General features: G+C 41.4%; 1 long non-coding RNA gene across 1 annotated transcript; it reads left to right on the top strand.

Annotated features, from left to right (window-relative positions):
* The first annotated feature begins 7,328 nt into the window (after positions 1 to 7,328).
* LOC133266438 (uncharacterized) lies at positions 7,329 to 9,977 on the top strand. Its single transcript, XR_009742410.1, has 3 exons — positions 7,329 to 7,796; positions 9,254 to 9,354; positions 9,572 to 9,977. It is a non-coding gene; the product is annotated as an uncharacterized LOC133266438 (long non-coding RNA).
* Positions 9,978 to 21,786: the final 11,809 nt, after the last annotated feature.

Raw genomic sequence — 21,786 nt, 5'->3', positions numbered from 1 at the left:
ATAAATCCATGAAACAGCAGAGAATTTCTGTGGAAAGCCAACCATGAAGTGCACTCAAAGGAAAAACGTTTTCTACTTTCTCATTAAGTTAAAAAAAAAAGAAAAATAAAAAGAAAAAAGAAGAAGAGATCAGCCAAGTTCTTTTTGGATAGTAAACCCCTGCCCTCCAAGTAATTTTCTGCAGTTTCCATTATGGCGGTTTTCTCTTCTAAAATAAAATGATCCTGCTCACTTGAACAAAATGACTGGAAGACTGATGAAGAGCTTGATCATGCAAATTAACAGCAGCAGCTCACGCAAATGAAGCTCCTTGGAGGTAGGAGGTGTGCTGGCGCAGTCCTCATTCACTGCACCTTATGCTCGGAAGCCATGGCTCCAGTTGCATGCTAAAATGATCTTTGGTTTATACATCCCTTTCAAACAACAGCAAAACAGAAAAATGTTAAGGCATAAGTGTGAATGGAGCTCATCAGCTATGATCAAAAGAAAACAGAGGCTTTTCTCAGCTGGCATTGTTCACCTCAGTAATAGTTTTAAGAACATTACAGGAATGAATTTCCTCCAGACACTTTGCCTGATGTCTTGCTTTCTTAGCTGTTAGTTTGTTAATAAATATGGTTGGATGTTAACACTTCCAATACTACAACACGGTTTAGTCTCCTAAGCCTGTTAAACAAGAAAAGTTCAAAACTAGTGCAGAATTCAGCTAATTTATTTCAACTGGCTAAATATTAGGCATCATATTTTAATTTCTCAGTTTAGGCTGTGCCCTTATCCAATTGTAGAGACGTTCTTAAAGAGGATAAACTGCCCAGCATGATTTACCTCAGCATTGTAAACTGGGGAGCCTGGAACAACTACCTCAGTGTCTGAGCTGGGGTGGAACCCTAGCCTCTGTGGTCTGCAAGGCCATCCCTGGAATCAGTGCCATGCCCAGCTGACTTTGATCTGCCTAGTCTGGAGTCCAGCAGTGGGGAATCAGGAGCAGCAGATAGCTCCCCATCATCTGACTACCAAAGCGTGCGTAGCTGACAGCCCACACCCTTACAGCTGTTGGGATATCCACTATTCCAAAGACAACTTGTCCGTGCTCTTTCTCCTTTCTCTGCACTGTAATTACCTGGGATTATTCATTACATAGCCTGTTTATTTCTACCTTCTGGATCCCAATCTGTGACTTTGGTTGTGTGATGACTACGAAAGATATACCAGGGTTTTTCTGAGCCTAGTTATGAATGGGATTAACTGTTAAGTAGAAAACTTAATTGGCAAGATTTTAGATATAAAAGCAAGAAAACTTCAGCTCTACTGAGAGCATTAGCTAACTTCTCATTTTTTTTTTAATTACTGAAAGTAACATAAATATAAAAGATGGTATCCTGTCCAATTCTAAGAGATGAATTACTTCGATTTGTAGCCACTAAATCCAGAAAACCTGAAGTGATCTCTACAATTCCACTGAATGAACCACTTTATAGAAAGAAAATTATATAAAACTATGTTTCTATTTCACCAAGGTTATCTGCAGAGGCATTCTTTGAGCACACTGCAGATAGCTCATCTCTATGGAAGTGTACCAGCAGAAGCAGGAGTCCAGATGCCCTACATCTTAGCAGGACATTAATAGGAAGCAGATACTAAATCTGTATATGTGTCAGGGGACGGATGTATTATTGGCTTGAACAAAGTTTCAAAGACCAAAGTTTCACCTCACCAATCAGATGAAGGGAATGGGCAATTTCCCTTTGGAGAACTTCTGTGATCTGTTTAGTGACTCAGTGTAGACAGCAGGCAGACACATTCAAAAGGGTATTAGAGAGGAGAATGGAAAAAAGCAAAATCAAGAAAGGGAAGAAAAACGGTAAGCATTTTTATTAAAGAACAGAATGTAAAAAAAGCTGTGGCTGGGGTGGGTTGGAGGATTGCCCGTGCATCATAGTAACTTGGTTAGATATCTCATTCCAGTGCATGCATTAGAAGGAGATAATTAGGAGCTGAAGTCTCCTCCAGCCAATCAGCCTGCAATTTATGGCATATTTAGCTGCTCCTCAGCAATGAGGAGTCCTGGGCAGGCATTCTCAGAGAGTTATTGCCTTCTCTGCAGTGCTTACATCACCATCCAAACTCTGCAGTCATCATCTAGAAATTTATACCTCACAGCTAACTACTGTTTCAGTCGAGCAAACACTACACTATTTCTTAATAAGAAGACAGCTTGTGATGATATGCAGCTTTTAAAAGTCTTGTGAGATCCTGAGTATATGATAATGCACTTTTGGCAGTTTGTCAGGGAGAGAACTGCAAAAGCAATCACGTTGTTTTGAAGAAGAGAATATGATTAAAGTTTGGTTTGTGTGGCTTGAAGAAGAACTGACAGAGAAAAATGATGAGGCCAATTACATAGCTGATATTAAATTACCAACACTTTGTTTACTTAACCTCCAAACAACCACTCAAGATCTCTTACTTACTGAAACAGTTAAAAATAAAACCTCTTAGAACATTTAAAGCTGGCCACAAGCATTTCACGGAAGCTGGTGTTTCCCAGCTCCCTGTACGCCATTAGGGCTTCCCTCCTACACCTTGACATGCTTCGTTTAGAAACAGCTGAAGGCACCAAGCTTTTAAACAAGAGTCTATTTATGTGAAGCTTTTTTTGGTCTACAACTTTTCCACTGGCAGTAGCAATGATGGGAGTCAGGGTAGGCAGGGCCCCAGGCAATTTAAGCATCTGTCCCCACTGAAAGTACATCTGCATGGGATGGTGTTTGGAAGGCCAGCAGCTTGGGAAGCACCATCTGCCTCCCCATCCTTCCTGTGGCAGCCGCTTCTGCAGGCAGAAGGACAAGCTGGGGGCTTAAGGCATTGAGCAGGTGAATTCTCTGGTCATATTGGTTCAGCCTGAAAAACAGGCACACTTTGAGGTGTTTATATCCCTTGAATGCTGTTTCCTGTGCTGGCGAAATTAATAGCTCGTACATCAGTCACAGGATAATGATGCCATGTGCACCCTTCTGTATGGACTGACAACTAGGTATGAAGGCAGGCAGTTGTACAGATTTTGTACTTAATACCTTTGAATCAGACTGTGCAATTAACAAGACATGCATCTTCTCTGTGATTAATATTTTTCATTAAATAATACTTTTGAGATGCTGACTGTGCAAGTGTCTTTAAATGCATGGAACACCATCACCAAATCTGTGTTTAAATAGAGGCAATTTTATATCAGTTTGTCTTCTTCACTGTATTAAATAACATTGTTAACCTTGCTGTTCTAGTTTAGCCACAGAAGTGACCTGGACTGAGGGTTGCAAGTTTAGCCACAGAAGTCACCTGGACTGAGGGTTACAAATATTTGTTGGGTTACCCCTGCCTTAGCTCATCCCAAAACCTTTTTCACCTGGAGGTGAAATCCAGCTGTGACAAACAGGGTGAAAAGGCATAGGCACTCTAGTTTCTGGATAGCTCTGTCCTCTCTTCATCCCTTATGACTACAGAGCACATCTCTAGCAGATGTGGCAGCTTTTGCCTTCTTCCATATGCTCAGACTAAGCAGAAGGTAGATGAAAAGCAGTTGAGAAACTGCTGAATAGATGCTTCACTTGACCTAACCAACTCCTGCTTGTGCACTTGCTCTGAAACTCCCCAAACCTCCTGACAGGACTGATCTGTGTCTGGCTGAAGAGACTGGGACAAACCAGATAAAAAAGGAAGAATGTGGGAGACATAGAAGAAGAAGGATCAAGGTCAAGAACAGAAACAGAGTGTGGGAGAGGGAAAAAGGCAGAGGAAAATAGGAAAAAAAAAAAGTATTAATACAGTACAATATTCAACAAGAAGGGAAATCATGTGGAGGGAAAACAGACATTGGAAAAGACCCAAGAAAGGAGAAGAGAAGGAGGTGAGGACTTGGCAAGAGAGATAAGCAACATCAACAGAAGGATAGATTTCTCATTTTATCTTTCAGAAAAGTGCTGCCAAAACAAGATAATACTTAACTATAGTTATCATTATTAATTAATTTGTATATGCAATGTGAAGGTGAAGAGTAGATTACCAAAGAACGTAGCTCTGGCAAGATGCCATGCACTGGGGAAACTCGCAGGAGGACAATCCATCAGTTCTCCTGGAGGGAATGGAAACACTCTAGGGCAACCTGGGTGGAAAGTTTGGAGCAGAGGCAAAATCTTGTTGCCTCTTCTCACCTGTGGAGGAGGAAAGGCTGAGCAGGTCTTCAAAAGAGCTTGTTGCCTCACAGTCTCACAGCAGGTTCGAATGTGGATGTCATGGTGAGACAGAACAGACCGTTCTCATGGCATACTTTTAGTGAGAGAAACCTAATTTCTTTTGTAGTTTGCAAGCCATCATTAACAGTAATTCAACAATGCTTTTGCATTTATTTCAGTTGAATCAGCATTTGTACTTAATACAATCTAGTGAATGCAGCACTGCCACAACTAAATATTGTTGCTATTCCTATCTGGTATACTGGTCAGCCTTGAGCATGTGAAATTCTCTGTCTGTTCCTCAGTTTCCCCATCCATAAATAAGGCTGTGGTACTCACTCATTTTCTCAGGTACTTTGAGATCCACAAGAGAAAAGCACTTATTACAAGCCCGGTGTGACTAAAATTACCTTTTCCCCTGTGTACACAGAATTGATTTTCTTCTTAATTTTCAAGCCTTTCGTATGTTCTACATTTCTTTTTTGCTTTGTTTAGTACCTAAATCACATCAATAGATTTATCTTCTCCCTTGCTGTTCTACTTCATAAAAATGCTGATATTTCATAGCCTAGTTTTAAAGTAAAAGAAGTGTGAAGAATATGGAGTCCTATAGCAGGGTGATAGTAGCATCATCCAAGTCCCCACAAGAATAAAAACCCCTTTCCTCTTAATCTAGACATGATTCGCTAATTCTCTTTATCCCAATTCAGAAATATACACTGTGTTGCACTTTGGATTAGGTAGTATGGAGATCAGAGGTCATCTATAATACACAGTGCATATTCAACTGTCTTTATAAATAGTGGAAGACACCATGAGCTGTGTGCAACATGCTTAAAGTTTACAGTTAATGATGTATTTTCCTACAGATTACAGTGTTCTAGCATTTTGAAGGCATTGCCTTGCTGGGAAGCCTTTTTTAAACAAACTACTTAAGAATATCCTCCCCACTTCGCACAAGCACCTATCAAAATCTCCTGATCCCTGAGAATTCTACATACTATCACAGATCTAAAATGTGTCACCTACTTGCACCTTATATTTGTAAAAATTAGCGAAATCTGTCCCCTCAGTTTATTCTTTACAAGTAACAGACAACCTTGTAGTTATAGTCACCTATAAAAATAGGAACATAATTCACCCCAATAGCTGCTAGATTTAGTAGGATTTTGCATAGCAGTGGCTAGGTATCCCTAGGAGGACAGTCAGGTCCCTGTTACATTGTAGAGGAAGAAGTAATAAATGCCTATCAACCAGATGAAGATCAGTCCTGAAAGGGGCAGATGGGACTAAGAAAGTCAAATAATAAAATTTGGTAATATGTTTGTAATTAAAATGTTATGAGTGACTTCCAGATATCAAAGAAGAAAAAAAAGTAATTATTTATATTTGGCATGATATTCAAAGTTGTCATTGTAATCACAGGTTTTCATTGAAGTCACTGTAAACTGTGGGTATGCAGCACCTTTGAAAACCTAGCCAAAATTGCCTTTAGACTGTAAGCTCCTTAGGGCAGAGACCTGTTACTCATTTGGCAAATTGTATTTCAGTGCTCCTTTGCCTAAACAGGGCTGTTTGTGCAGTAATAATAATAGATAACAGATTCGTGCTGGAATTCAGAAATATCTGATGTGGTTCTATAGCCTTCTTATTAACACAGTATTTCAAAACAGTAAATAAAAGCTCATTTTATAGGTAAATCACCAAGGAAGTATGACCAAGAGAAGCTGGCAGAAAACAATTTAGAAATAGAGAGGTGTTTGCTTGGTCAAACTTGGAACTTCATTTCCACTGTGTTTCTGTTTCACATTATTTGACTCAGGCTGTCAGCTGGGAAACATAGTGAACAGGTAGGCCATGAAATATGCATCTGCCTACATTATTTTAGAGCTCAGAATCCGATATATGCAAGTACATACATCAGCACTCACACCCTCAGCCCTGGGGGTGTTGCTACACTCCCCAGTTCATGTGCAATCCCTCTGCCTGTGCCAGAGACAACTAAGAATGCATGTTGACTCAGTTTGCCTGGGAAGTGCCAGAGCATTAGGTTTCAAATTCAAAGGGTATCAGCACAGCAGCTACTTTGCTCTGCTCTTACTTCAGAAATCCTCTTCAGTTCAGCAGCTCAGTCTACCCCAGCTGTAACTCAGTACAGTATTTTGCAGTTCAATTTACAAAGTAAACTAATTACACACCTTCTCAACACACATATGAAAAGCCAGCAGTTACAGAAACAGCACTATCACGCCAAGAGTGTCAGGGAAGCTGCAAAAAGCCCACACCTTTTCCGAACTGTTCACTTACTTCTCTAAGCCCTGCTTTTCTCCAGCTGTTCCTCATCTGTAGAGTGGGGATAATGATACCCACTTTTCTGAACGGCTTGGAGGCAGTGAGGAAGAGCACTGCCCAAGGAAGGTGTATGATATTCTCAGAGGAACGTCTGCTGCACCGCTGAATTAGCACCACTCCAGGTGCTGGCTATGTCAGCAGTCAGCAATGCAATACCCCTTTCACAGTATTATTTATCCAGAAGATAATTACAAGGAAAAGAAAACTGACCAGTCCTAATAAATACCAGCCCTTTCAGGAATGAATCTGAAAGCCATTTTTCTAGGTATCGGATGATAGGAACCATAAAGTTAAAGCACGTGCTTAATTTATTGAACCTGGTCAAAAGTGCTGTCCGGAGTGTTTATTTGTTCATTAATTTTTACTTGAGTAGACAAAATAAATCTGCCCTTGGTTTTCATAAAATCTTTCTCGCTACATTCTATTTAGTTTAAATTGGCATCTATTTGATTCAACCTGTAAAACCCAGTCAAACCCAATTAGTGTCATTGAAAATTCTGGAGTTCACTTTTTCTTTTTCTTCCCCCCTCCTCCTCCAGAACCCCAGGGATCTAAATTTGAAATTATTCCGACTTTTTACTTGCATGAGGTATGGGAAGAACTAAATAACAATAATGCCAGAGAAGTAAAAAAGTGGCTGTGGAGCCTGTCTTTCCCTGGCTGGTTTTCCTCTCTTGCTTGTTTGCATTTGGTTTTGTTAAAAGTTCTGAGTACCCCAGCTCAAGTCATAGAACTCCCTGCCATGGGCAGGGACACCTTCCACTAGACCAGATTGCTCCAACCCCCGTCCAACCTGGCCTTGAACCCTGCCAGGGATGGGGCAGCCACAGCTTCTCTGGGCAATCTGTGCCAGCGCCTCAGCACCCTCACAGGGAAGAACTTCTGCCTAATATCTAATCTAAATCTTCCCTCCTGGGATGTTCCCGAAGGACTTGGTTGCAGGCGCCAAGCCATGGTGCTGCTGCTTTTATTCACACACCTCAAAGAGCTGCTTGCAACCAAACAATGTGAAGTAGGATCTGTTTCTTCTGGGTACCCCCATCCCTCTGCTGCTGCAAAGATCAGCATGGAGGTAGTGAAGGGTGATGGAGCATGGTCTGGCAGCTGGCAGGAAGCATGCAGTCCCTGTCTCAGCTTCTTCACCGATGGCAGGTCCACCACTGGCTGCCTTCATGAGGAAGCTGGCAGTGCAGCCACTCTGGCAGTTTGGCCAAGGTGGGTCCCCTTGGCTTCCTAAGAGGGTGTAGCTGGGCAGCTGGCGGGCTGCGGGTGGTAGAGAAACAAGTTAATTTTGCTCACAAAAGCTTCAGTAGCTCATTACAGAAAAGGAGCCTTCAAAAATATTGCTAAAATATGAATGTTTTGCAGGGGTTGCCACAGAAACATGTAGAGCATATAATCCAAAATAGGATGTCTAGACAAACTCCTACTGTCTGACCTTTTATGTATTTCCTAATCCAGCCAATCTTGCCAAGCAAATTGGTGACTAAGCAGCAATTCACTTTACACGGTGTCATAAAGGCCTGACAAGGCCCAGGTCACGGTTATAAATTTCAGTCTGGCTACTTCAGCAACTCTCGGCTTCCTTTACCAGCACGGCTCCCGTGTGGTTTCTGGGCTGTGATGTGTGCTCTGGATCATCGTGAAGTAATTTTGGGGCTGTAAAATCCAAAAGCCACAGCTCCGCTGCGAAACAGAGAGCACTTTCATCCAGCAGGACCCCAGAGTTTACATAAAGCCGCTAAAAAGGGAGGCTGGAGAGAGCCTTGGGAGAAAGTGAAATGAAAGGCAGAGGTACTGGGGCCTGCAGCAGCTGCCTCCTTCTGGGGGCCAGGGGCTTGCGTCCCTCCTTCCCCCAGAGCTAGTGGCACCGACACGTGCTAGTCGTGGTAAGACACTGAAGGTCTTTCTGCTCATGGTTCCTCTTTCCTCTTCTCTGCAGGAGCCCCTTTGCTTTCCTTCATTTTCTGGAAGTAGCCCTGCATAAAAGGGTAGCCAGCTCCGACCCTCCCATCATGGCAGAAAATTCACCAGATGCCCTTCAGTGATGTGTCATTTATTGTTATGTGGTCAGATTCCTAAGGAATCTGAAAAAATGGCTTTAAGAGCAGCGTGGGAGGAAGGGAGCATTTACTCAGTGCTCAGTAACCTTTAAGAAGCTATATGTATCTAGGTGTATTCATATATGTATATATGACAGTGCAACATTAATGATTGGACTCGATCTTGAAGGTCTTTTCCAACTTTCATAGAATCATGGAATAGTTAGGGTTGGAAAGGACCTTAAGATCATCTAGTTCCAACCCCTCTGCCATGGGCAGGACACCTCCCACTAAACTATGTCATCTTAATGATTCTATGATTCTATATATGCATATACACATGCGTTTATATACATACTAATGTAGAGATGCACAGGCTCATAAAGGTGAATAGATTTTACAGCAAAAAGAAACCAAAGCAGTAATTTATTTTTTTTTTTTTATACTTTGTTCCATGTTGCCCATTCCTCTCTCCGCCACAGGGGGAGGTTTGGGCTGTGCTTAGGTTGAAGGTAGGAGGGCTGCTCTGGTCAGGGCTCTGATGTAGAAAAACAGTTTCAGTGCTTTCGAGTTAAGTTGGTCCCAGGTACATGTTCTGATAAGCTTAAGAAAATCTTGTACACACTTCAGGGACAGAGCTGAGCAGCACATGTGTTACTGCACAGAAAGCAAGTGAGAAAGAGAAAAGAGACCTACTGTCAGAAGGAAATGGGAGGGAGGACCCATAATGGGTAAGGAAAAAAAGTGAAACTAATTACAATTTGATCACACATTAAAAGAATCCTGTGCTGTGCAGTATTATATAGTGGTAATTATACACTTTGTATGAAACAGTGGTAAGAATTAACGACTTAATATCTGGCCACTCCATATAGCTTGTTATAGAGAGGTGTTGGATTTTATATATATTTTCTGTGAACTTTAATTTTCCATGTGGTGTTTGGTCAGGAAATGGAGAGCCCCTCAGGTAGAGTGCCAGGAGAAACCCTTCCGAGGAGGACGTGTGCTGCAACGTGCAAAAGGAAGATCCCAGGGGTGAACATTTCATCTTCTGAGCCACTGGCCTTGTTTTATGCACAAGATGTTGTTTCTACCACAGAGGTTTCATTCTTAAGAGAGATTAAAAAAAAAAAAAAAAGGTGAAGAAAAAGATTTCTGTGATGCATGGACTTTAATCCATACAAGCACACAAGAAATAAATGGCTTGTGATTAATTAGAGATTAATAGGAGGATTGTGAGGAAAAGCACTACACTGAATCCATGTCCTGCATCACTGGTAAGCAGCTGTTCCTTTCATCTGGAGGTTCAGAAGTTTCTTCTTCAAAGGGCCATTACTGTTGCTTCTGCAGCACAGCCCATCATGTAGAGCCCTGGCATCAGAAGATCCAGCTCTTAATCTTCTTAGTGCCCTGGGACAGTGTGCCTGCGGGTGACTGTTTTACCCCTCTGTGTCTTTTCTTCATGCACCTGATCTGTCTCTGCCTGATTTCCTTGGCTTTTCAGGACGGGCAGCTCCTCTTAATCCGCGTTTGTGTGGTGCCTTGCACAGCAAGATCCTAATGCAGAGGCTGTTAGGTGCTACCACAAACAAATGACTAGGCCACCACAGCACTTAAAATCTGACAAATTTCCAAGATTCTCAAAAATTGATAGGAAGAATTAGGCACCACATGTTTCGTGTGTATAGCAGGCAGCTCTTCTTTGGATATAAATGTACAAGACAAGACAACACTCGTTCAGCCTTGGTTGTATGGCCCATATTGGAACCAGAGGGAAGATAATGAGGGGAACAAGGAGGTTACAGAGATCTAGAAAGGAAAGGTAATCAGTGCTTAAAGAATTCCAAAAGTACAAAAATACATATGCTAATAAAAGAGAGGTGTAGAAATTTCAGTAGTCTGACATGAAAGGAAATCTAGAAGTCTCGAAACTTAATGACTATAACACTAAGACTAAACCCTAACCCTGTTGTGAACCTAATCCTAAAGTTAACTATAAGCCTAAACCAGAACCCTAGCACAAAGACTTAAAACTTATTACCCAAACCCTAAACCCTAACCCTAATCCTAAACTCTAAACCCAAACTCTAACTCCAACGAACATGAAAGCAATTCTCGGAGTGTCTAATCTTAACCGTAAACCTAACCCTAACCTTAATGACCCTAACCCTAACTCTAAACCCTAACCCTAATGACCCTAACTCTAACCCCAAGCCTAACCCTAATCCTATGTGAAAGCATACCTGTAAGTGTCTAACCCTAACCTTAATCCCTAACACTAACTGGCTTAAGACTGGATCAAACTTCTCACATTTGAAGTCATACTTTTCAGGTTTTTTCACAGTAATTTCCTGAGGCCATTTTGCATGTCAGATTGTGTCATGGTTCCTCCTTTCTGCTTGAATGAAAAAGATGTGTGCGTGGTATAGTCCTGTGCTAAAGCATTAGTCTAGCTTTGGGAAAAAGAGCTGTGCTCTTTGAGCTGCATGTACCTGCTGGCAGTCCGAGATGTACTCAAGTGAGGTCATTTTAACTATTAGCTGCAAAGAGCTCACTGCCTGGGGCACAGTACTGTTGGTCTTCCTCAGGAAGTCATGCCTCATCCCTCCTTCCCTCTCCCTGCTCTCCTTACAACAGGGACCTATTTTTTTTTTTGAAAGAATGAGTCCTATTTCCTGCAAATGTAAGCAAAATTATATTCTGATGTATTGTTAGACTTCACTGAGAAAATGGCAGTCTGTTTTCTTTGTTTTCTTTCTCTGTCGTGCCCCCCCCCCCCCAGATTATATTATATGTACTTGTGTATATGTTCTGTCATATAACTGTCAGCTGCACCACTATCCCACCCTTGAAAAATGGGTTATTTAGTCTGATGTTTGCTTTAAAGTCTGAGCAGGGATGTTGTGTGTTTCTTTATTACTGGTTCAGGAAGGCTTTTGTCCAAACACAGCACTCATCACTGTTTTCTCCATTCCCTATTAATCGTCACAAGATGGTCCAGTCAAGAGATAGCACTCCTCTGGAAAATATTTATAAGGGAAAGGCGAAGCAACATGCTAGATGTTTGTTAACTACAGAATTAGCAGGCTCATAGTGCTTTGGGATCTATGACTTCTACTCCATTTTCTCAGATTCATTTTCTTATGACTAAACAGAAAATATAATTGTGCAAAACACCATGGTATGCTTTGTTGCAGAAAACATAAAATGTACCCTCATGCATAAAAGGAATGCACTTTCATCTTTTCAACATAACAGTGAAGCAGGTGGCCAGCAGAAACTACTGACACCATCAATCTTTTCCCTCTTTTTATATCTTAGAGAAACAAGCCTAACACGTATTGCAAAGTTACAAACTTTACACACTATCTATATAGCTCTGTTTCCTGTCACTGCTAGCCTCATCATTTCTGTTCCACTCCCTCTACTCATTTATCACACTGACTTGTTGCATCATGTAATAATTTTGATTTTCAGCTCCAGAGCAGATATATATATATATATTTGGCATGAAGGAGGTATATATTCAGAGGATGTGCCTTGCTATGATGAGAATGCCAGATGACCAAGTATTACAGGACCGCAAAAGACAGCACGAAGAGCAAGCAGACCCAAACAGAAACATCCTGGCTTCATATTCTTCTTTTTTTTTATAGGGTAAATAACATTTTTGTCTTGTTTGAAAAATTAGTTTTCCCGATACAGGCAGAGGCAGCTCATACCTCAGATTTTGTGAGCTACACAACAGTGCACAGAGCAGTAGGACTAAGTAATATTAATGTTGCTTTGGACTAACATTTAATTTGACAATGAAATTGTCTAACCAACCAGTGCTAACTCCATCTCTGAAATAAATGCAAACTCCAGGCTGACTGAAACTTGGAAATCTTATGAAGACAGTAATGTTAACTGCTCCCCTGGAATGCCTCAGCACTGTCTGCACACTCAGCTGGTCTCACTTTATGTGTTCCCCCTGTATGAGCAGCAGCTAACTGAAGGCAATCGAGTCAGCAAAAAGAAAGCAAACACTGAAGGGAATGCACACAGATATAGCCCATCACTTGCCGTTAGTTTGTTTAATGGTTATAGTCACTGGCATCTTCATAACACCATTAGATGTTGAGTTTCTTTTTCCTGAAAGTAGCTCTTATCCTGTGAGGCAGAGGAGAGCCTCATTTAGATTATATGTCACCCATCTGAATTGTTCTACTGCTTTCTGACAAAGGCCAGTAGCAAACATTCATTTCACACACCTTTCACCCCATTATCATGAGAAGGGGTAAACCTAGGAGACACAGTGACAAGGCATCAACTACCGTGTCTTTGAGAGATCTGACATTGTACATGTGTCTTTCAAAACCTCTCAATACAGTCCACGTCATCATCAGCTGCAGTCCATAACTCCTTGTTACCATACAAACACCAGGATCATTGTGTTTTACAGGACAATTCCCTGGTGAGGAAATCTATTTGACCTTTGACATTTTTCTGTGTACAAATCCAGGATGTTTATCATAACTTCACAAGGCACAGCATGACACTTATTTCTTCAGCAAAGGTTGCTGTCCATAAACATGGCTAAATGTGCTAAGGGTTTGCTAGCTGAATCTTTTAAATGAAATGGAGAAAATGAAAATTAGAAACTGGCACACTCTGGGCTCAGAGATTTTAAGAACAGCTTTGGTTTGAAAAAGAAAGTGGAAACACAAGTCTTCTATTCATTTATTAACAAATTAATCATTTTTAACTTTGATACCAATATGTAACTCAACAAAAGAGTGACTGGCATTGTTTTTCTTATGTTGCAACTACCTATTGCTAGCACTGTTTCTTGCAGAGGAGCATCCAGAGGTCTCAAGCTGGCACCTCACTATATGAAGTACTGTCCAGATGTAAGCAAGTGTTGACCAAGCTAGCTTGGCAATTGTGAATTGTTTTTTCAAAGCATCTTGTCATTAAAACACATTTGCTATTAAAGCCTATTTTTTAACAATTAACTTTTGGAAACCCAAGCAAATGAGAAAAGATTACTTCACATGCATTCAAGATTCTGCCATTCAGTTTTTATTATATTGCTTTCTAAGGAAAGAAGAAAGTTTAATGAAGGGAATTTAGATATCCTTCATACCAAAGTAGGGACTTCTGAGAAAAGCTTATGAATAATAACTCGCTGCATTAGTCAAGGACAGCAAACTCTTTCACACGGCAAAAATAGGAAAATCAGTGGTGCTAACAAACACATTAAAAAGAATACCCACTGGGACTCACAACCTTGCTTTTGGTCAAAATGTCCCAGTCCTTATAAAAGCTGGTTTCCTCTGGCACATGTTCAGTGCAGAAAATGGCCACAGGGCTGCTTGCCAAGCTCTGTCTGAAGGGAAAGAGCCCGGAGTAAGAGTAAATAAAGAAGTAGCACGTCGTAGGAAACACCTCAGCAGGTAGATACTGCAGGGAGTCCAGCCGCCATCACTGACTGGAAGACTGCCACCATTTACAGAAAGTATCCAAGTCCTTGTCTATACAACAAAAAGAAGGTGTGATTGCAGTGTGAATAGATGTATCTGTGATAGTTTGGCAATTTAATATAACAGCAGCAGTTAAGACATGCTGGCAAAGACATCAGGACCTTCCTCAGGATCACAGAGCCCTACTGACCTTGATTTTTTGATTGTTGGGTTGTCTTCAGTGCTCCTACTGCCCAGGCTAACTAAATTCAGCCTCAGACAGACGTCAGGCCTTCTGCAGCTTGTGCAGCCAGGCCACAGATTTGCCCTGTCCCTAGGCAATCAGAAAGCATAAGACTAGAAGAAGCTCCCATTGCCATATACACCTTATTCCAGGTTTTCATTTTAATCTAGGAGATAGAATCTAGAAAGAGCTGCTTGCATTTAAAAGGTAAGAGCGAAAAATCAGTGCCTGCCTTTGTTACTTGGCTAATACTAGGCACACTGCCAGTCCCATGCAAAAGGATCTGTGAGATGTGAACATGTGTGAGAGCTATACATGTCTTATTCTGATTCTACTACTTTTACACTGTGATTATGCTGAATTTCTCAGGGTTACTAAGAGCAAATTCAGACACTGCACTCAAATCATGGTATTGTGCTGAGCAAGGCAAAGTCATTAATTTTTCCCTTTCCACTTCCTTATTTCTAATTTTGAATAAGGAAGCTGTTTTGGAGCATTTTCATCCCCTAGCTCTTAGAGTCATAATGTATGTTCCTCTTTGATGGATGAGTAGTTTTCCCAGACTGATGATTTTCTGGTATCTCCCCAAAATGTTATTTCAGAGCTGTCCAAAAAAGCCACATCCAAACAAACTAGAGCAACGTGGAACTTGCTTAATTTCAGGATGCTACAAATGTAACATGAAGATCCCAACTGTTTAAAAAATTTATGAGTTCAAGTCTACTCAAATCTGGAACTCAAAAGTATGCAGAAAGAAAGGGGAGGCCAATCAGACAGAGACCCCACACAGACATTTGCATAAATTGCCTTATACTAAAATAATAGAGCTCTGTGTAGACCCAGCTGTTTCTCCTATTAGGTTGTCTGAAAAAAACGGTTTTATAACATGCAATTTTGTCTAGCATTGTGGCTCTATTCCACTATAAAAGTTCATTACCTTATTTACTAACCTGTAAAAACAGGCCTTTAAGATTATTCTTTTTCCTCTCTGATCTGTCTGAATCTAGCCTACAGGAGGGTTCCACCAGCTCATAGCATCCACTGGGGAGGAAAGCACAGAGCTAGAGGCATGTCAGGGACTTAGAAACAAGGACCTGCCACTACTTCTCCCCAGCCCAAGAAGAGATACCAAACTGGTTTTGGATGTACTCTGCTAGTGCAGTTTTAATAGCCTGATCTGCTTGAAACAACCAGTATTTTTCTTTGGTTAGTTCCATCTGCTTTTTCACCTCCTCTCAACTTTGCTAAGGCTGGGATGCTTGCTTCTGTCCCCCTCTGTGTGAACATCACCTGAACACAAATTCACCAGCTCTAGCAGCCCTCCCCACCAGAACCCAAAGCAGAGTGTGGAGCACAGGGTATGACCTCTAAGAAGTATAGGCAAGAGGGGACTTAGACCTGAGGCAGCAAAGAAGTGCTCAAAACACTCCAGAAACATGGCATGAACTTTGCAAGCCAGGGGAGAGAAGGCAAAAAGCAGCAGAGTGATTGCCCAAGATAAGCCAGAGTTCAAGAGGTGTCGATTAGTCTTTGCTGGGGCAAGGTGCCCCACTGCTGGCTGTTTCCTTGTACTTTTACAGCACTTCCCCTGTACCTCTTTATTCTGTCCTTTCTGTTTGCAGCAAGACATCAGAAAAAAATCCCCTAAACAACCACTGTGTTATTTTATAGATTTAACCTTGTAACTCTTTCCTCTTATTTCCCTCCAAGTCACACATTATCTCTTTCACTGCTAAATATTTCCTGTCTGTTCATTCATTGGCTTATTTTAGCTTCTTCCTTCCTCTTTGTTGGCTGCCTGCCCCCTATATGTCTGCGCTACATGTTTATACTCTTACCCATTGTTGCCTGTTTTCTTGGCCAGTATATCGGTTCCCATTCTTTGCCATTGTGAAACTCTCAAAGAATAACCAACTTACTTCACGTTCTCTTTGTGTGAATCATGACTCTACCATAGCAGCTGTCTTGAGCAACCTGGTCTAGTGGAAGGTGTCCCTGGCCATGACATAAAGCTTGAAACTAGATGATCTTTAAGGTCACTTCAAACTCAAACCATTATATGACTCTGTGATTCTGTGAAACAGAAACTAATCTTCCCTCGTTTTATGAAATTCATACTGGGTCCCCAAGGGGTCAAAACTAACTTAAACTTGGGAAAGCTTTATTCTTCCTACTTCCTAGCAACCCATTGAAAGGAAGCAACAATTCCCAGATACTCTCAACCACTCTCTTTGTGTCCATTATAGACCCAAAGAAACAGATTTTGTGTGAGATTTTTAATCCCCAAATCCCCATGAAGTTCTGTGCAATAGCATACAACATTATGATGCTAAGAGCCTCTTGTCTTGATTCCTGCTGATCTAAGATGCACAAGCATCACATCCCAAACAAGAAATCTTCAGAAAAAGGCATTTTCATTCTCTATGCTGTTCCACTGCCAGCACTGTTCTCTCCCAGCTCTTACCCTCTCCTGTTAATTAGGTGCTCCCTTGTTGTCGTTTATATTAGGGATGCTAGAAAGAAAAAGCAGCAAGAGAGTGAGTGGGAGCTCTTATGACTCAGAATTGTTTGATTTGCAAAAAGCATCCACTGAGCTTTTGAGCGCAGAACTCAGGAATGGGTGGGATAATCCAGGATTAGATTTCCCTATTACTTCCCCCCTCCTTTTTTTTTTAGAATGAATATTGTCTCTGTAGTCAAAAGTTCATTAAAATACTGAAACTGGAAAGCAAAATATGTCAAATATGGCTGAAAAACAGATTACCAAGAGGGAGGTCATCTTGCAGCCTTGCAGCCCAAACTGCTAGGGACAAGGAATGTGCACCCCAGATGACCTGGTGCTGTGCAACTGCAGGGGCCACAACATTCAACTGCATTAGACATTAACTGTGATTGTGATTGTGATTGTGAATGCAGGCTTTGCTGGATTTCTCTGTGCAGTAACAATAAAAAGCAGCAATCCAAAGTGCCATGTATATTTATTTTTTTTCTTTAAGAGTCTGATTAGCTTTTGTTAGTATTTCATCTTATATTTCACCTTGTATCAGTTTGTATTAAAGCTGCAGACTGCATTTATCTGAGTACAAAATAGTTATGAAAAGGGAAGAAAAATATCCTTCCTTCTTACTCCACGGCATCGTGATGCAGACTGTTAAAATAAATAACTAGGGACAATGATCCTTAGAATCTTCTGCTAATTTTTAAAAGCTGCATTTCTCCTTTTTTTCCAGGTGTATTCCCTAGGGAAAAAAAAAAAAAAAAAAAGAAGTGATATTTGATAGTTTACATGTCAGACCTTTCCTATACAATAAGATTTGTTGCCAGGTATATACACACATACACACACATATATGTGTTCATACATATATGCCTTGTGAAACAAGTGTGTAAGTACCGCCAGTTTTTTGAGAGGTTTCTATTTCCTTCTCTTTCTGTCTCATCATGGCTTCAGCGTTTACTTGTGGCTTTTCTCCCAGTCACTGGCACATGTGACGCATGCTTTTCAGTTTCTTACACGCATGCTCTTTTTCATTCAGATCATCAGAGCCATGTACTGCACGATTAGTGAATCTAAAATTTCAGGTTCACTAACTACTTCATGAGACATCATGAGAAGCAAACACAAGACTACATCTTTGGTAAGTACCTGCCCATCTCAGAAAACACATTCAGTGCGAATCTCAGCTGTGAAACAACTTGTCATATGGTGTACACACACTGGAAAGCTTTCCTCTTTAACATTTTCAAACTGGAAAGTTCCTCCTTAAAAAAGATGCTATCACAATTCAGCAGCAGTGTCTTGATTCCATGCTGGTCAGTTGTCATTACAGGAGTGCTTTATATCACTCTGTAAGTAAATAGTTATTAATAGATAATATGCTAGGGGACACCAGCAATTAGTCTCTATCCTAGACAGCTCCTCGGTTTTGCAGGGTTAATAAAACACATTATTGTGCACTGCAGTTGGCTTTTCTCTGGCTACCCTTTGTATCAACTCTTGGGCTCTCATAATAGTCCATACCTGTTGAATTCCCATATTCTTGCAGGTAGGCTTTTATGGCACCTCTAGGCTAGACCTCAGCTCCAGCTCATGGCAGTTCTTCACTGCACCACTCACCCACTACTGCGGTTTCTTGCCTTAGTCCCTGCATGCAGCTCAGCAATCTCCTAAGTGCACAGAGATGAAGGGTTAGGTCATGCATCGTGCTATTCAAGTTACTTTTAAACAAGTTGTGTTCCAAGTATTGTGGGTTTCCCTATGCATTACCTCTACTTTGATTATTGTGGCTTTCCCTGATTGCCTTGATAAAGGCTTCCTGAAGTTAATGGGGAACATCGCAACTTACAAAATGAGAACTTGTCTCATTGAGTCTGATACAGCTCTCGAAGGGAAGCTAATTCATTATACTGATAGCGTGGACTCTCCTTCTTGTAACTCATCAGCTTTCCCCACTAGCCCATGGTGATAGCCAGGTTTAATTACTGGAGGATGGCTGGTCCAAGAGGCCTGCCTTCACCTAAGCGGTACCGCAGCTTACTGGTCCTGTTATCTATACAAGCCTCTATATGAGTCCAGTAACAGCCTAGGCCTATTCCATCCACAGTACTCAAGCTTATAACATCACTGATTCCTATTTCATTGTGACTTCCTGGCACAACCAGGTTATCTTCCCTAGCTGTGCACCTCAGAGAGGGGAATGCCACATTCAGATGCCTAATGCCCTCTCTTCAACATTTTGTGCTAAGAAGTTAGATAACAACCTGGCTCAGCCTCTAACACGTTTCATGCAGTTGCCCTCTGATGGACAGAAACACTGCAGAGAGTAATCTAACTGACAGATTCTGCAGTGCAGGAAACCAACTTGAAGTCTTCTAGGTGTTGAGCTAGCACTCAAATGTAATGAGCATAGTCCTTCTAACTGTGTGAATATATGGGTGGGCTGTTACATGAAGACAGCAATATTTGACACCTTTCACAGGAAAATGCTACAGAAAACCTCTCAGAGACTGAAAGCTTGATTTAGACCCTGCTTATTGATCCTCATGCTCTAAATTCTCATATAGTATTCCTAACCATATCTGCTCTATACTCCAGCTACGATGAACAGATGCGTTCTGGGAAGACCATATATAGCAACCTTCCAATACCTAAAGGTGGCCTACACAAAAGCGGAAGGGGGGACTTTTTTCGAAGGCTTGTAGTGATAGGGTAAGGGAGAATGGCTTTAAACCCAAATAGGGTACATTTAAATTAGATATTAGGAAGATGTTCTTCCCTGTGAGGGTGCTGAGGCCCTGGCACAGGTTGCCCAGAGAAGCTGTGGCTGCCCCATCCCTGGCAGTGTTCAAGACCAGGTTGCATGGGGCTTTGAGCAACCTGCTCTAGTGGAAGGTGTCCCTGCTCATGGCAGGGGGTTGGAACTGGATGAGCTTTAAGGTCCCTTCCAACTCAAACCATTCTAGGATTCTATGACTCAGCAAAATGTTTATCACTTTCCTTAAAAACAAATATGTTCTGAGGAAGAAAACACTCCTCTTCAAAAATGCTACAATATTTAATGTCTATGAAATGTGGATAGGGTTTTAAAGAAATGGGGAAGATGAGCAGTTATTACCCATTATAGGCAAGATGCTGTGCTATACAGTCATAAATAGAGTCACACATTCAGCCTACTATGCATACTATTTCCTCCAGACATTTTGTTTGAGAGCCACACAGAACTACAGTTAGAAGCCCAGGTTTACTGTAGAGGGAAAAAGAAAGACATTTTCAGATAGCAGCTCAGAGCATAGATGCATGCCTAAAAGTACACTCGTTCTATAGTCAAACTGCAGTATTCATCTCAGCTTGGATCTCCCTTGATTTTCACAATCCATGTATGGGATCTGATAACTTACAACTCAGGTGGATCAGTTAAACCCTGTCCTTAAAGCAGGCACTTACGTGGAGGGCTGCCTTGAATCCAAGCTGCTGCTTGTACAAAATTTGTAAGTCTCCCATGACTCAGAAAGTTAATTTATCCAGGTTTCTAAATGTGCCAAGACTAACTTGGTATTTGAGTTTTACAAATTCATAACACAATTCTTGTCTGTTTGCAAAACCGTGTAAACAGTAACAATCCAAAACACTTAGTGTTACCTTTGCAAAGGCTGAGCACAGGCACAGGAGCTAAGAGCACATCTTCCGATGGCACCTCCAGTGCCAAAAATATTGCTTTTTAGGGTAAAAAAACCCATCCTTTTGCCCTAGAGCTTTGTCCTCCCATGCTCACTGAGGAAGAAAAATGGGATTGATGCTGAACTGATTGCTCTTCCTAAAGGCCTAAACACACACCTTCTTTTCTCCAAAGGCAATGAACCAACCACACTACTTAGGTAGCCCCAAGACTCTAGAGGCTCACACGACCCTCTTCAGGTACTTAGACAAATCTCTAATGTTAGTGACTTCTATATCAAATGGTCTGATTAGGCTGGCAATCACCTGGACAGTGAAAAACACGGTGTGTTTTTCAACCATCATGTTAGCCCTCTTACATCTGACCTTGGTTTCAAACCACTCACAGCTCTGACCACATGGAGCAACTCCTGTAACTATACAACTCCTGTAACTATACAACCCCAGAAACTTAAAAATACCCAGCTAGCTACAATTGCTTGAACTCGAGGAGAGAAAAATTAGAGTCAGCTGTTTAGCATAGCCTAAAAGTTGCCATATTGTGGGAGCCTGAAACTACTGCACCTAAACTGAGAGGAAGCCAAGAAAGACTATGTTTTGTCTCTGCAGGCCAAGAAGGAATATGATGTGTCATGGCTTTTCACAACAGCAGTGGCAAAAGTCACTTTGCATTCATGACTTACTGTTGCTTTAAAAGAACCTCGCTTAGTCTCTAGGTATTGTACAGGTGGAAATGGGTGTGATTTGGGAAAACAGATTGTCCATTCATTTTCTAAGTTATATTTTCCTATCCGAAAGCCCATTTCCATGGGCTGTTGCCACCTCTTACTAAAAGCGCCGTTTCTGAAATACCTATGGCAGCAGCACTGAATAGCCACTTTTCTGCCAAGTGACCTAGAAAATGTGTTGCACAGGGCAAGTATAACTTAGGAGTGGACAATTGTGTCCTGCACAACTGTTACAACCCCCCCATGCCATTCTGGCAGGCAGGATAAAGTAGGGGTGTGGAAAGAAGATGAGGTCCCAAAGCTCAAAAAACGAGATGAAAAATTCAAAGAAATTCGAAAATTGTACCAGCCCATTTACTGCAAATGAGAGAATAGAGGAATTTTAACTTGGAGAGAAGGTGGGGTGACTCTCCTACCACTGCTTCCACCTTTGCCCTTGGCTTCTGCAGCACTGTTCCCAGTTGCCAGCGTGGAGGAGAGCAGTCCGCCCCTTTGTGCATACTTAGAATAGTAAGAGCCGTGCCCTGGGATCACTTAAATCCTCTGCATTCTTAAAAAAAGGTCTTTCAATC

Source organism: Pezoporus flaviventris, unplaced genomic scaffold (assembly GCF_033815535.1).
Source record: "Pezoporus flaviventris isolate CSIRO_AGI_PZ_B2104156 unplaced genomic scaffold, CSIRO_AGI_Pfla_v1 ptg000007l, whole genome shotgun sequence".
NCBI lineage: Eukaryota > Metazoa > Chordata > Aves > Psittaciformes > Psittacidae > Pezoporus > Pezoporus flaviventris.
Note: the sequence above shows the minus strand (reverse complement) of the source record. Positions and strands in the feature narration are given on the sequence as shown.